Raw genomic sequence first — 17,262 nt, 5'->3', positions numbered from 1 at the left:
TTAACAATGTATAAAAAATGTAACTCGGTTAAACCACTTAGAATTTATAAGATGTCAAAGTTCAAAAATTCAATTTTTTTTGTCATTTGCCCAACTTCGGCATCAATTTAAAGTATATGTTTTCAAAACAACATGCTATTTAAAAAATATATTCTAAAACTATATCTATTTCCCAATTGATCGAGATATTTTTTTATGAAAATCACTTCAAAATTGGCTTAGAAAAAAAAATTTTTCGATTTCAACCCAGATACAGAAACTCGAACTTTTAGGTATAGAACAAAAATGTTGTTTCGGCACGTAGTAGGATAAGTTGGGCGCCAGGATTTGATGAAGGGTTTTTGTAGAAGAGCTCAATACAAACATTTTTTTTCTTTAGGAGGGGGGTCTATCTCCCCCCGTTTAGGTGAGAGGGGCATTTTTCTAAAAAAAAATTATCAAAATAAAAAAAAATTATTAAAAAACAACGGCAACACTTACAGTTATAAATGATACCATTAGCAAAATTGTGCGTTTGATTTTAATTTTTAAATAAATATATAATATAACCAATAGTTTTTGAAATAATCGATTTCAAAGTTAAAAATAGGGGAAAAAAATTTTTTAAAACTCATTTTATACCATTTTTGTCCAGACTGTGAATTTTAGTAAATAAATTACTTAGACAGAAAACTACCTTAATTAATTCCTAATCGAACAGTGAAAACTATATGTTTCTATGTCTTCTAGTTTTTGAGAAAATTGAAAAATAAAAACAAATACAAACAAAAAATATTTTGAAAAAAGAAAAATCTGATAAAATAATTTTTCAATTTTCCCAAAAACTAGAAGACATAGAAATATATAGTTTTCACGGTTTGATAAGGAATCAATTGAGGCAGTTTTCTGTGTAAGTAATTTTTTTTACTAAAATTCACAGTCTGGACAAAAATAGTATAAAATGAGTTTTAAAAAAATTTTTTCCCCTATTTTTAACTTTGAAATCGATTATTTCAAAAACTATTAGTAATATTATATTGATTTAAAAATTAAAATCAAACGCACAATTTTGCCTTTTGATAATGTTATCATTTATTACTGTAAGTGTTGCCGTTGTTTTTAAATAATTTTTTTTTATTTTGATAATTTTTTTTTAGAAAAATGCCCCTCCCACCTAAACGGGGGGAGATAGACCCCCCTCCTAAAGAAAAAAAATGTTTGTATTGAGCTCCTCTACAAAAACCTTTCATCAAATCCTGGCGCCCAACTTATCCTACTACGTGCCGAAACAACATTTTTGTTCTATACCTAAAAGTTCGAATTTCTGTATCTGGGTTGAAATCGAAAAATTTTTTTTTCTAAGCCAATTTTGAAGTGATTTTCAAAAAAAATTTCTCGATCAATTGGGAAATAGATATAGTTTTAGAATATATTTTTTAAATAGCATGTTGTTTTGAAAACATATACTTTAAATTGATGCCGAAGTTGGGCAAATGACAAAAATAATTGAATTTTTGAACTTTGACATCTTATAAATTCTAAGTGGTTTAACCGAGTTACATGTTTTATACCTTGTTAAAAAGGTATATTTATCTTCTATCAGAAACTGTAAAAAAATCAAAAATGGGTAAAAAATTGTCGAAGCTAGAATTTTTTCAATGGGTGAAGGTCCAAAAAACCGTTTTTTGCCCGTAACTCCAGATTTTGGGGGTGTTAGGGGATTTTCAAATACCGTTTCGTATTCAGTGCGACTAGCTCTACAAAACCTGATAGGTCTCCGCCCGCGTATATTTTAAAACCTCATTTTTGTAACACCGTGTTATTAATTTTTATCTCTTGATTTTTTTTAAATTATTATTATTATTCAATTTCACCGAACTTATGTAGCATTAATATACATAGGTAAATAATAAAATTTTGTAAAAAAAAAATTTTTTTTTAATCAAAGTTTTGAAAACATTGAACTGTTTTTAAATTTTGGTTTAAAAAGTGTTGATCAATTTTAGTATAATATAGCATACCAATTTTATTTCAAAAATTAGTTTTCAAAAAAGTTATTTATAAAAACTCTAAAATTTTTTTTATCGCGAAGGTTCACAAGAGCGAAAAAAAATTATATGGATTCACTTCACGACTTGGTTCACAAATATGTACAATGTACTAGGCAATAGTGTTTTGAAAAAAAAACTTCCAATAGCGCCCTCAAAGAAAATGTAATTGCAGTATGTGGGGCTAAATCATTGTGTCAACTATTATTATGGATACTGGTGTTTAATGACCGTCTCCTTAACCGTTCAGAACAGGGTTTTCTAAACTTGTTTTTAATTCGATCGAAATACACGCACATAATAATAAATTAGAAGTGGGAATAGTTAATTGTGTACGGCACTTTTTGTCTGTTATTTTTTTGTTTGCCATTGGTATTAATCAATTGTTTTTACACACAAGTTCTCTTCTACATTGAAATGTAAGGCATTGATAATCATTATATTTTTCATCCTCAAAAATAATGCAGAAATTCCGGATGAATTAAAAAAAATTAAAATAAATAAAATAAATATTTTCTTTCGCAATATGGCATATTGATTTTTTTTTACTCCAAAATTGAGTTGACCCAATCCCACCTGCTGGCTATAAAGATTATTTTTGTTTTTTTCCATTTTTTGTCACGAATAATCGCGATTTATTAAAATTAAAAAATAATTTTTTTTTTTATATCAATTAAAATAAATTATACGAGAGAATTTATCACCAACTTGGTATTAAATCTTAAATTAACATAATTTTAAAGCAAAAATAAGAAGAATTTACCATAAAACCTTCAGTTTGATTTTTTTTAAATATCAAACATTAAAATGGGGCTAAAGAGAACTTTATTTATGGAGTGAAAACTTTAAGACAGATTGTCCGTTGACCAATAGTTTCCATCCAACATCTTCTTCATCAACATCAACTTAATATCAAAAAACTTTTAATTAACTGATGTTCAAGTCCATTGTTTGAGTATAGAATAGTCACATTCATTCCTAGCAGCAGTTCAATAAACTTCATATTGCCTAGGCATCCCAAATTGTTAACGAAGACAATTTGTGAAATTGATTGCCCTCATACATAAAAATTATATACTAACTTTGTTTGTTTGATGGTTCTTCAAAGAAAAATAACAACAGCAAAAAAAATAACAAGAGATCGAGACAAAAAAAAAATTCTCCTTAAAACTTTATCCAAAAGTGCCACAACTAAACAAACACCCAACGAAACTTTTTAATCAAACCTTTCATCCCTCATTGCGTTTATATCTTCACAAGTAGAAGTGTGAATATAAATTTCAAAAATAAAAAACAAAAAAAAAACTTTTTTTTACTTCAAAACAAAAGCAAAGTTCTTCAACAATTTTTGGAGTAGGTATGTTGATTTTTGAAACGCTACCCTTGTTCATACTCATCTTCATTCGACAATTCTCCCTTAAATTACACACACCCTCTACATTGTGGTGGTTCTTAATTTTTGCCTTGAGATAATATTATATACCTACATAAATTTGGCATCATGCTCTCATATACCAAGTCTATATTGAAGTGTAATATTCTCAAAACAAAGTTTAAAAACAATTTCATTTATCCTTAAAATCCAACATCGAAAACTCCCTTGAAAAGCTTGCTTTTTTTCTCAAAAATCAAGAGAAAGAACCCGGTAAGATGATAATTTAAATTATTACCTCCTTTTATCCCAAGGTTAGAATTAATGTGGCCTTAAATAGTATTTTTAGGCTAATAATTTTGAAACTTTATTCTTTCAATTTTCATATTCTATTTTTTTTTTTTTTTTTTATTTTTTGGTAAATCATAACTTTTAAATGTTGAATCAGAAACCTTTTTAGCTCGAAATTAAAATTTAAGTTATTGATTTCAAATTTTGTTAGGTATTATAAATGAAGATCTAAGATTTTATTTTATATACATAAATGGAAATGGTAACGGAGTTACGAATAACAGAGTTACGCGCGACAGAGTTACGGCCGTCAAAGTTACGCGAAACCGAAGTTACGAAAAACTAGAGTTACGAATTCTAAAGTTATGTTAAGTTATGACATTTGATTTTTGGGTTGGCAACAATTGCGAGGAACGATATGGAATTATGGAAACATAAATAAGAGAATATCGATACGTAGGTGCAATATTAGTTGGACAAATAAGAAGTTAATTTCAATTATGTCCCCCAAACTTACATAAGTATGCTTATGTTTTTTTTTTTCTATTTCAACGTTTTTGCGATCTTCTCACAAAAACAAAACCATATATGTACATATATCTATACCTATCCAATCAAAATTTTACAAGATTAAATAACACCCATTTTCGCTTTACTCATTTAGTTCTGACCAATGAGAAAAATGTTAATCTCTTGTTTGTATTTCCATAATTCCATATCGTTCCTCGCAATTGTTACCAACCCAAAAATCACATGTCATAGCTTAACATAACTTTAGAATTCGTAACTCTAGTTTTCTAGAAAACTTCGGTTTCGCGTAACTTTGACGCTCGTAACTCTGTCGCCCGTAACTCTGGTATTCGTAACTTCGTCGGTTTCCCACATAAATGAATTCTTAAAATTTTTAAAAATTAAAACTAAAAAATTAATGCTATTTAAAACAGAAAACTTTTGTTGGATAAATTTTAAAATTTTTTTCCTAAAATGTTACAAGGATTGTAACATATAACATATTTTGTATTTATAGTAGGAAAAAAATAACATTTTGTAAAAAAAGGAGAACGTTTCTAATTATTTTGCCACCACTGCAAATGAATTCTTAAAATTTTTAAAAATTAAAACTAAAAAATTAATGCTATTTAAGACACAAAACTAGAAAAAGGAATCCTTCCTACTGAAAATAATAATAATATAAAATTTGATGAAAACAGGGTGTCTAAAAAAAATGGCCTAAATACAAAAATATGAAAGCCAATTTGTGTCTCCATCTTGAGTTGCAGTCATCTTGCACCAACACACAATATGATTTGCATAAAATAAGACTTGTAGGTTGAGTCAAAATAAGAAGAAATAAATTGCACGACTGGGGCCGCACGTACTTGCTCTTATGCTTAAAGTAACTATAATGTTAAAGCTTTTTATTCAAGAAATTTAAAATTTGATATTTTGAAGAAATTTCATAGTATAAAAAAATTAAATCTGTTTTTATAATTAATTAAACTCCGTTTTAAATTATCTTAAAAAAAAAAAATATATGCCATTTTATTTCTTGTATAAAAAGGTATTTTTAGAAAAAAATTTTCGAAAATTGTAGGAGCCGTTTTTTAAAAAAATAATTTTTTATGTATAAACTTTTTTTAACATTTTTCTAAAAAAAAGTTGGTATGCCATTTTTAAGAAATAATTAATTCACACATAAAAAATTAATTTCAAAATTTTTCATTGATCCGTTTTCAAAAAATTGATTTTTCAAAAAAAAATTTTGAAATATTTTAAAAAAAACCAAAAATGCGTTTTTTGAAAATTTTCTAAAATTTTAATATTATCTTTACTTACACACTTTTGTATAAAAATTTTCATTTAAATCGGGTTAATGTTGTACGAGATATTCAGAAACGAAAAAAACCGTTCTATGACAGGTACCGTTAATAACGGTACAAAAAATATTTTTTTTATTTAAAAAGTTGGCTCTTATGTGTAGTACTACACACAAAAATTTTAATCAAAATCGTTAGAGCCGTTTTTGAAAAAAATTAACTTTTCTATTTCCGTTATATGGCAGGTACCGTTAGTTTTGGTCATAAAAAAAAAAATTTCAATTTCCCCTCTAGGGAATCGCCAAAAACTGCTAACTACCAAGTTTGAAGAAAATCACTTCACTTGTTTAGGCTGCAGCTATAGATAGAGACAGACACACAGACAGACAGACAGACAGAATTGCCGGACCCACTTTTTTGGCATTCTCCATCATCGTAATGTCATGTAAAATTGTTATCTCGAGTTCGATTTTTTTTACGAATCCTAAACTTGCCCTATAGTACCTATATCGCAAGTAAAAAAGTATGGTAGAGAAGGGTTTATTTACCCTGGTAATCATGAACAATGCAAAAATTAAAATTTCGCTTCAAACAAAAACAAATCTTATTTTAAACATAAAATTTTATAAAAATCTAATTATTTTTGTTAAAGATAAAAATAAATAACCAAAAAAAAATATTTTTTTGTTTTTTTTCTTAATATTTTTTAGGTTATAAAAAAATATTACCAAAATCAATTAGGTATCTACTACTTTTATGCATATTTTTTTTTCAACCTCTTAGCCTGCTTCACTCTCGCTCCTTTTTTCCCTTGGCGGACATTTCAAGGAACAAAACAGCTTATGTTACTTAAGATGTTTTGCAAAATTGGTTTTGGTTCAAAATGCAATTTTTAAAAATGGCTTAAGTCGACATAAGAACACAAATTTATTCTTTTTAAGATTTGGACGATTTTATTTCAACATATACATAAGCTATTATGCAAATGCAGTTTTTGTCCAAAAAAACTTATCCTACTATGATTTTTTTAAATTGAACGGTTTATATTTTGCGTAGAGAAATGAGAGCCAGACTAAAACAAAGCTAAACAAAAGGTGAACATGTTAAGCAAATAAAATCGATTTTCACTTATGTCGACATAAGCTCTTTTAATTTATTACCACAGAATTAATTTTAAAAGACATGTTTTTTTATAAAGCAAAAAGAATGCCTTATAAAAGGACATTTAATTCATTTTAATATCTTTCTTAGTGTTTTTTTTTTTTTCTTTTAAAGTAAAATAGTTAAGTTAAGTTTGAGTCTACTATCCCCATTCTTCAGTTCAGGTATAAATGTTTTACCACTATAATATTACAAATTTTATTAAAATAATGAAATTATTGAAATTAAGGGATATTTTCACCTCGGTAAACAATGCATTTTTTTTTTAAAAATTGATGGGTATAATCAAGTTCACTTTCCAGACAAAAAGGATGATTTAGTTCTTGAGTTCCAATCAGTCATCAACTTTGTTTCGATTGATGTGACAGAATAAATTGTTTTTATATTATTGTCTCATTTATCTATTTATTTATGAAGCAATATACCTAAAAACAAGGTTGCTTTCAATCTTAAATCCTTGACAAATCTGTAAAAGATGTTGTTTTTTTTTTTTTTTCATTTTATGTAGACAAAATTTCAGAGCTATTAAATCAAAATCCTTGACAAATCTGCTACGGATATTATTTTTTCTTTTTATTTTCTTTTTTTTTTCTGAGAATATCTCAAGGCCATTAAATCAAAAAGGATTTTTTCACATTATATCAAAATAAATACAAATTCAATTTTATGTTCCTCACAAAAGTTATTTTATGTGAAAGATATTATTTTTTATCTTTCCAGAAGCTTGACAACTTTTTAAATATACCTATTTTAGAGTTTTATTATTATTTTTTTTTATTAAGTGATACAAGAGGATTTTTAGATATTTGAATTTTTTTATGGCATTCAAATTGTATGAGTTTATGGAAATTTTTAGAGCTTTTATGGAAACAAAATCAATGTAATTATTCTTCATTTTTAAGGATAGTATATGATTCTCGTTATCTTCTTGTGACTTTTAAGAAGGAAACAAGAAAATAATGAAAAAATCTTAACTAAAAAGTTATACAGTTTGAATCATTTGATAAAATGAAAAATTATACTGCTCATAAATTAATTTATATTTTTCGTTTGCAGTTTTGTGATGATTTTTTTAAATTTTAATACAATTTAAGTAAAAAAAAAAAACTGTTTGAATTCCCATATAACATCGCTGGATAACGACCACTTTCAATACCACTTTAAAACACCTATTTTTCAATATGAGGTCAAATAAAAATTCATTAAGGTGCAAATTTTATCATTTCGATACAACAATTTCTTATTGTTTCAATATTCTTGTCTTGTAAATGTAATTCAATAGATTATACCACCCCTAAATATCTATTAACCGAATTTTTTCTATTCATAAAAATTTATATGCAGGACATATAATGTTCGCATCTTTCCTGAATGCCATTTAGATTTCAGGCAGGTCCACAATACGGCTATTTACTTTATGTATGTTCCCATGGTTTTCGACATTGATTTGATGGGTTTGTTTGTCTTCCATAATAAGATACATTAAGGATTCTGCCCACTTAAGGTTAAAATCACATCGAAAAGTTTTTTGTTTGTGTTTATTTTTTTTTTATTATTATTTCCGATAAGCATATCAATTATAATTTATTATAAGAAACACATTTATGCGTGTTTTTGGTAAAGGAAAATCATTTTCTTTTCATAAAATATGTCAACTTAAAAAAAAAAAAAAAAAAAATATTATTTTGTTCTCTTTATTAAAAGAATAAAAGGATAATAAATGGAAAACAAAATATGAGTATGTTTTGTGTCTTGTTTTTATAAAATTGTATATGCGTTCAATGTTAACTCGACACAAGCTATTAGGTTTTATTTTCTTAAAGGATGATAATAGGTTGTTTTGTACTTACTTAGTTGAATATTTATATGATGACAACCTCGCTAAAGCCACCCATCAGACGACAATGATTGTAGTCATTGGATTTAATAAAAAATGTTTTGGTATATTTTCAAACAGATATATTTTTTTTTTTTTTATTTTCTCTGTTTACTGTGAGTGATCAAAATACATCAATAGTTTTTGTTGCTCTTTTATATATAATCATTGAAAATTAAAGCTTTAGGTTAAGATATCAGGAGAAAAAAAAAATTTTATTTTATACATTTTTTCTTCAAAGCTATTTTTGAAAATTTAAAAAATTTTATTTTTAGAAATCTTAACAAATATGTGGCTGTACATTTTGAAAAAAATTGGTTCAGAATTTGGAGAAATATACAAGATCAAGGGAAAAATATGTAAATTTTCCGCAAAAAACGACAACGCCATTTTTCAGCTATCCAAACTTTCAGAGAAAAACTAAAAAAAAACGCAGTTCTGTTATCGTCACTAAGATTATTAAGTAAGAGCCGTTTTCGAAAAAAAATTGCAATATCTTTAAAAAATAAAATGCACGACTGGGTCGCACGAACTTGCTCTTAGAGTTAAAGTTGCTTAAATTTTTAAGACTTTTTATATAGAAATTTGGAAAAAAAATAAAATTCGTTAAAAAAAAAAATAAAATCTGAAATTAAATTGCCCTCCAAAACAAGTATGCAGTTTTGATTGATATATTAACATGCATTTTTAGAAAAAAATTTTCAAAATCGTTAGAGCCGTTTTTTAAAAAACTAATTTTTTATAAATAATTTTTTGAGAAAAAAGTTTTAAAATAAAATTGGTATGCCATTTTGTAGAAATCACTAATCAACATCTAAAAACAAAATTTCAAAAAAATTCAATGTCCCGTTTTCGAAAATTTGATTTTTCAAAAAAAAAAATTTCAAAATTTTTTCTAAAAATCTAAAAATTATTTTTTTCAAAATTTTATTTTTGGCTTTTTCAAAAAAAAGTTTCGTTGAAATCGAATAAGCAGTTTGGGAGAAAATCGGATTTGAAAAAAAAAAACGGTTCTATGGCAGGTACCGTTAATAATGATTTTCAAAAAAAATTTTCATTAAAAGATAGACCTTAGCTTAAAACTAACATTTGAATTTTTTAAACAAAATCGTTAGAGCCGTTTTTTAAGATATTTGAATTTTACTAAAATCGGTATATGACAAGTACCGTTATTTTGGCCCAAAAAAATTAATTCCAAAAACCCCTCTGGAGAGTCGCCAAATAACGCTACATACCAAGTTTGACATTAATCGGTCCCTCCGTTTAGGCTGTAGCTTCCTATACAGACAGACTGACAGACTGGCAGACAGACAGACGGACTTCCGGGACCCACTTTTTTGGCATTGTCTACCATCGTAATGTCATGGAAAAATGTCATCTCAACTTTTTTTCTTTGTACGAATGCATAACTTGATATATAGTACCTATATCGCAAGTAAAAAAACGCACTAACGAACAGACACACAACAGACGAAAACCACCTTTACGGACATATCCATCATCGTAATGTTGGATTATATTAAACACTCATGCACTACTTTAAGAGCACAAGATATTTGTCAATTTTCAAAATTTTCTATCAACTTCTACAGTTTTACAGAATTTTTGAATAAACTTCAAAAACTACCTGTAATGTAATATAATATGAAAAATTAAGTCGCCTCGGTTTGCCATAAAGGACTTGAAACTTGGAGAATATTTTTTTCTGAGCTATTGTGGTTAAGAAAAGAACAAATAGATAAAGCTCAGAAAAAGTTTTTAGTTCATTTAAATTAATTTTTATTTAAAAATTATTTTTTGTTTTTAATTCACTCAGTTTGTTTATTTTTTTTAATTACTTTGAGTAGCCTTTTTTATGAAATAAAACTTATTTTTTTTTATAAAAATAAACTGGGCTTTAAAAAAAAGCACAAAAAATTAATACTCATTAACGTGTTTTTTTGACTTAAATGATATGAAAGTGTAAAAAACAACTTAAAAAACGAAGAAAATTGTGTTTGATGCAAAATTGTGGAAAAACGGTTGTCCGCAGAAAAAAAGTTTTGAGACAAACTAAAACTGTAATAAATTCTTGATTGGTTGTAAAAAAAATCTTTCAAATCAAACGTCGTTTGGCAAAGATAAGGCCAGTAAAAGGACAAGAGAGCAAAAATCATAAAAACCGTGGTAACTCGAAAACGGGATGAAAACGAGAAAATTACCTCATAAGTTTTTCGACTTAAAATGACCTCAGGAATCCATGGTTTTCATTTGGGGCGGTGACTGTGGGACACCCTGTATAATAATAATAATTTTAACTATATGCCTGCAAGACCTAAGGTCTTTTAAATGCATACTGCACGGTACTAGTCAGAAGGAATAGAAAGATAGGAAAGAATTTTTTGTTGGAACAGTGAATTGAGAATAAGATGATTATTATCTCATATAATCCCACGGGTGGCTTCCAATCTGGGGGATAAAGAAAAGAATGCTGCCTGAGGTAGGACTCGAACCCACAACCTCGAGGTTAGCAGTCAAGCACTACATCCACTGCACCATTGTCACCCGCTTTTCAATACACAGCTGTTGTTAAAACATTGCAGATAGGTAATTTGGAGAGTTTTAACTAATTTGTCACTTATTTTTTATTTTCACTTATTTTTGAATTTCCTTAACTTTTTCATCTGAACGTCAAGTTTTATCACATCACTTGTTGAAAGCTAGGCGAGTAGTAAGGTTAAAATTTCAAAAGTATTTTTCGATGGTTTTTACTACTGACATGACTTACAAAAATGATGCAGAAATCTTAGGTTTTGGTTGAAAATACCTACAATTTTTATAATATTTTTCAAGAACCAATAATTGTGCTAACTAGAAACTTTTACAAAAAATTGAAAAAAGTAATTAATTTATGAATAATAACACTGGTCGGCAAAAAAAAAACAAAAAAAAAAGTCGGGAGCAAGAAGTATGTAAGGTGATTTGAATTGACTTTAGTGTGCTGAATTCAAAACTGTTTACAGATTTATTCTATCACGTCTAGTTTTGAGCTACACTCATCACTATTTCCGCAATTAACTCCCAAAAACTTATTTTCAATTAAGTTCTTTTTGATGTTTAGTCAAAAATATTATATTTTTCCGTAATATGTTGCTTTTTTTAAGTCCAAATCAGAAGACGCAAACTGGAATTTGGTTCAAAGAACCATTTATTACTTTGGAAAAAACAAGCAAGATTTTGAGGTATTTATCATAAATTTCTTTTTTCAATATCTTCAAGAAAAAAATAATATTGAAAAAAAAAAATAAGTACCTTAAGGACGTTTTAATATGGCGTTTCGAGATTGCATATAACTTAACTGTGATGTAATTTGACGTCAAATGTACCAAAAAAAAACGCGTTTTTGACCTGTTAATATTCAAGTATTTCGAAAACGTGACGCGCCAGTGAAATTTTGGCTTCGGATTCGAACTCAGGACACAAAAATCCTTTAGAAAAGTAGGGTTTGCTTCCTGCTCTATTTTCGTTGCCGACCAGTGTAATTTATATTTAGTTTTTTTTAGAAAGAATTTAGAAAAACAGAATTTTCGATAAAAAGCAGAAGTTCGAAAACCAGAATTTCGAATTTTGAATCGAAAAATTAAAAAACATACATTTTTATTCACAAATAAGCGTAGTATGTATATTTAAAATTTATATTTAATTCAAAGTTATATAATTAACTAGTTTTTTATTTACATATTTACTACAGTACTTTTTCTTAAATCGGGAACACGTTTTTTGAATATCGATGTGAGTTGAAGAATGAATACACAACAAATTTTTCATATAACTATGAATTGAATATGCATTTTAAATATACATGCTATGCTTATTTATGAATAAAAATTTAGGTATGTTTTTTAATTTTTTGGCATTAAACGTGATTTTTGAAAAAGTCTGAAAAAAATGACTTTTTTAACAAGCTAAATCTCTGAAATTAGAACAATTAAAAATCTGAAAAATGTTAGCTACACTTATTAAATTTGTGCCTGTAAAGTTTTAAATTTTTTGAACAAATGGTTTGGCTGGAATTTAAGATTGATCGAACAAGATCCAAGAGACCCCATGTTATTCCCATAAGAAACTTCAACCGCTTGGCGGCACGGGTTAGAATTAAGTTAGAGACTTGAAACTTGAAGAATATTTTTTTTAGTTTATTTCCAACCATATAAGATCCTAGGAGCATAGAAATTCTTATTATTTTAAAATAACGAACACCTGTGCAGCTTGCAATTCCATATCATGAAAAGCCACATTTTCTATTTACGAAAAAGTAGCATAGATTCCGCAGTTTTGGTCAAATTCAATACAAAAAATACGCCAATTTGTGCTTAAATGTATATTCTTTCAGAATATAACCTTACTCTATTTTTTTGTTTGGTTTATTTTCCAAAAAAAATTGGGTAAAGTTGAAAAAAATTGAGAAAAAAATCACTTTTTCAAGATTTATGGGATAAAAACCTACACTTAATTTATTTAAACAAAAGACTTCTATACATCATTCAAAAGGTCTGAAAATCCTCTTTCCAAAAACATATAACATATTGAGAATTGTTAAAAAAAATGACTTAGATATTGATAGATTACATCGTAATCTAAAAATGGTTTTTTGTAAATTGAAAAAAAAAAATGGAGGGTTCCAAAAATATAACAAAAATATTTTTATGCATTATTCGACCATACAAAGAGCCTACACTATGTAATCTCTAGGGTGTATTTTTTTTTTATTTTGTAGCACAGTGTAATGGGTCAAAACTATAAAAGCTTTTTTAAATTATACCGCTTTTAGTCATCTTCCTTTAGATTCAACTAGGTTTCGCGAGTCGAAGAGAATCAAAGAATGTACAAATGTACGTAAATTAAACCATTTTGCTTACAGCACAATACAAAATGTATTTGTAATAATTACTACAGATTTGTGAATATAATACCTATATGTAAAATTATTTACTTTATTTGTAACATAAACATTATGTTCTCAGATGAACCCCTTTAATACAATTTTTTTTTTTTAAATAAAGGAATTTTGTTAAAAATCACTTTTGATTTCGTAAAAAAAGATAGGAAATGGCAATTTTGAAAAATTAATTATAAAGACGAAGTTGATTCCCTGGTCGAACGAAAATTGAATATCCTTTACAGCTCAAAATTTAAAATAACATCGAATAAAAAGTTTTTTAAAACTACTTTATTTTATATACCTATGATGTATGTATGAAATCATCTCTTTTTAATTTTTCAGTTTCCTTGAGTTTTACTTCTCTAGCTTAAAAAATCTAATTTCCTAATTATCTAAGGCCCAATTTACTCACACTCCATTAAATTTAAAGTCACCATTTAAAAAGGGAAATTTTAAAATTTGTTTGCGATTTGACAGATTTTTAATTTCTAATGGAGACTTTAAATATAATGGAGAGTGAATAGATTGGCCCTAAATCATTTTACCAAATGTGTTAAAAATCTGAAAAACCACCATGACAAACTAAGAAGAAAAAATTACAGTCAGTCAGTGTCATCATTATTTTTTATCCTTTGACAGATAAATCAATTGACAGGTTCACAATATACAAGTAACACTAACCCCCTTAAGGCTTACAAGGTGATTTATTCTTTAAAATATTTAAATTGAAAAAAAAAAACAACAACTCACCATCAAATAAATAATCCACTTGTCTTAATCCGTTATGTGAAAAAAGAACAACGAAAATATCCCAAACATCCATAAACTGAAAAATATTTTGTATTTATTTTTATTTTCCTTTTTTCAACACATCCAGCTCACTGAACTTTTTAAAAATCAGAAAAAAATAACCTCACACAAACAATTTTTTTATATTCAGTGCACACTTCAATTGCTTCTTCGACAGAAAAATATTATTCGAGTATGTTAACTCAATCAATTTTTAATACCTCATCAAAAAATCACTTTAAATTTTTTAACCAACATTTTCAATTCCACTCAAAAAATATAAAATTTAATACAATTTGCGTGAAATTTCATAAAAATGCAATAATCCATTTCGACACGGAAAAGGACCATCTTTTTCCCTTAACCACACTTAAGCCATTTTTTTTTTTTTTTTTTTATTTTTCGTGAAACAAGAAACTTTAATGGCACCAGAGAAAAACAAAAAAACAACAGACAACCAAGACCAAAAAAAAAACAAACCACCGACGCTATTTTCTTTCAAGTGTCAGTGTGACAACACTGAACTTTACCGTCAACACTTCTTTTGGCCAACACGCTCTATCGCAAAAACATTAATTCGACAAGACAAGAAATATACAATGACATTCCGGACAATTCACCCCCGAACAGAAAAATGCTGCATCCACAATGGCGAAAAAAATTCTTTTGTTCGATTTTTTTTTTTCTTTTGTGTTGAGATTTAAGCAAAAAAAGACAGTAAAATGCACCGGTGTTTTATTGCAATTCACACGAGAATCAACCGTACAACTCGAATGACAATTACAGACTGAATCTTTCCTCGTCTCCGAATGAATTCCTTAACCGACAATACCAAAGCCCTTTTGTATACATTTTAATCCTGAATTCTCTATGGCCACAAAAACATATATATCACACCGTGAAATTACATCTCTGTTAATATTGCCATCTCATTCAAATTGTTTTTGGCGGGAATTTTGAGTAATAATAACAAAACATGCGCATTGAACGGAAATCCTCCTCCTCCATTTATATATTCAATTCAACATGTGCATTTGTTTATAAAAAAAAAAAAATATCAACCACGTGGTTTCTATTTTTGATGCATAATATTGAACTTGAACCGTATAAAATAGGGAATAGAATATGAATGGTGTGAGAAAGGCACAGAATTGCCGGGTTCACTATGGCGTATGCGCAATAAATTTTCTATTGAATTTTTGTTTGGATGCTCATCGTGTTATTATATATGAAAAGAATTAGGTTAGGTTGAATTTTGTTTTTTTTTTGTTTGATTTTCGAGCAAAAAATAGAGAGCCAGAGCATGAAAGCAGAACAAACTGTTGCGTAACAATAATGGTGTTTGTTTACAAGAATATTTCTATAGGCAGAGATATTAATGGCAAGCACATTTAAATTTTTAATTGAGAAAAATGTGCTTTTATTGTAAATACATTATAAGAGCAATATCAATCGCTCACTTTTGAAAATGACGTGCATTACTTTTTAACAATGAGGAGCGTAAATTCTAAAAATGCGTGCGTCGCGACTGATTTGCGTCGCTTTTGAAAATGACAAGCGTCAATTTAAAAAAATGACGCACGTTTTTGAAAATTAAGCACTTTGCTTTCGAAAACTGATTTACGTCAATTTTGAAAATTTTACACGTCAATTTTAAAATGACACAGTCACATTTGAAAATGACGTGCGTCACTTTTGAAAAATTACGCACGTTACTTTTGAAAATGACGTAAGTTACTTTTGACAAATGAGGAGCGTAAATTCTGAAAATGCGATTTGCTTCACTTTGGAAAAAGATGCACATTACTTTTGAAAATCCTTTTTGAAAATGACACGATTCGCCTTTATTCAACACGAGTGAGGGCATTTAAAGTAATAAGTAAGCCTTTTTTCGCTTATAAAGCCCGCAAAAACGAATAGATATGTAGATATAACGGATTTAAAAAAAAACTCATTTATTTTATTAAGGTAGCACATTCTAATAAGCATAAAGAATTAGATCTAAAATTTAAGTCGACTAAAGAGTTTTTTTTTTTTTTGTTGATTTAGCACATTATTTACTTTGAAATGTTTGTGAAGTGTGTTTTTCTTTTCAGGGGTCTTTATTACAGAAGCAATCAGCTTGAATTGTCTTCGAATTGTAATCAATAAGCTTGAAATTTAAACCATTTTTTTTTTAAATAAGAGATGGGAATTAAACTTTGCAAAAATTGGAAACCATCTAACAAACCTAAATATTGAATTGAAAATAAATATTTTGGAAGATTTGGTTACAAATATTTCATCAGAGTTTAGTTTCCAAATGAGAACAATATACGAGAACGTTTATTGTTGTTCTTTCAAAATTTTAAGATTGTCATGTGGGGTATCTTATTTTTGAAAAGACTTCAATGTTTGTGTGGTCATATTGATATTTTTTTTAATTGTTGAAAAACTCAAATATTAAAAAAACATTTTCGAGGATCATGTCCGGGACATGTAGGGGACGTGTCCGGGACGTGTCTGGGACATGTCCGGGACGTGTCCGGGACATGTCCGGACACGTTCCGGGACATGTCCGGGACGTGTCCGGGATATGTCCGGGACATGTCCCAGACACGTCCCGGACATGTCCCGGACACGTTCCGGACACGTCCCGGACATGTCCCGGACACGTCCCGGATATGTCCCGGACATGTCCCAGACACGTCCCTTACATGTCCCGGACATGTCCCGGACACGTCCCTTACATGTCCCGGACATGTCCCGGCCACGTCCCGGACATGTCCCGGACACGTCCCGGGCATGTCCCGGACACGTTCCGGACATGTCCCTGACACGTTCCGGACATGTCCCGGACATGTCCCAGACACGTCCCGGACATGTCCCGGACACGTTCCGAACATGTCCCGGAACGTGTCCGGGATATGTTCGGGACATGTCCGGAACGTGTCCGGAACGTGTCCGGGACGTGTCCGGGACATGCCCGGGACATGTCCGGGACGTGGCCGGGACATGTCCGGGACATG

General features: G+C 28.6%; 1 protein-coding gene across 4 annotated transcripts in view; it reads right to left on the bottom strand.

Annotated features, from left to right (window-relative positions):
* The window catches only part of LOC129916599 (trissin receptor), a 152,297-nt gene extending 137,257 nt beyond the window's left edge, over nt 1-15,040 (bottom strand). For 2 of the 4 annotated variants that reach the window (XM_055996629.1, XM_055996630.1), the window contains exon 1: nt 14,216-15,040. The gene's annotated coding sequence lies outside the window, so the exon portion shown is untranslated. The remainder of the gene's footprint in view (nt 1-14,215) is intronic. The other 2 variants (XM_055996631.1, XM_055996632.1) reach the window with 1 other exon arrangement.
* Between the last annotated feature and the right edge of the window lie 2,222 nt (nt 15,041-17,262).

Source organism: Episyrphus balteatus, chromosome 3 (assembly GCF_945859705.1).
Source record: "Episyrphus balteatus chromosome 3, idEpiBalt1.1, whole genome shotgun sequence".
Taxonomy (NCBI): domain Eukaryota; kingdom Metazoa; phylum Arthropoda; class Insecta; order Diptera; family Syrphidae; genus Episyrphus; species Episyrphus balteatus.
Note: the sequence above shows the minus strand (reverse complement) of the source record. Positions and strands in the feature narration are given on the sequence as shown.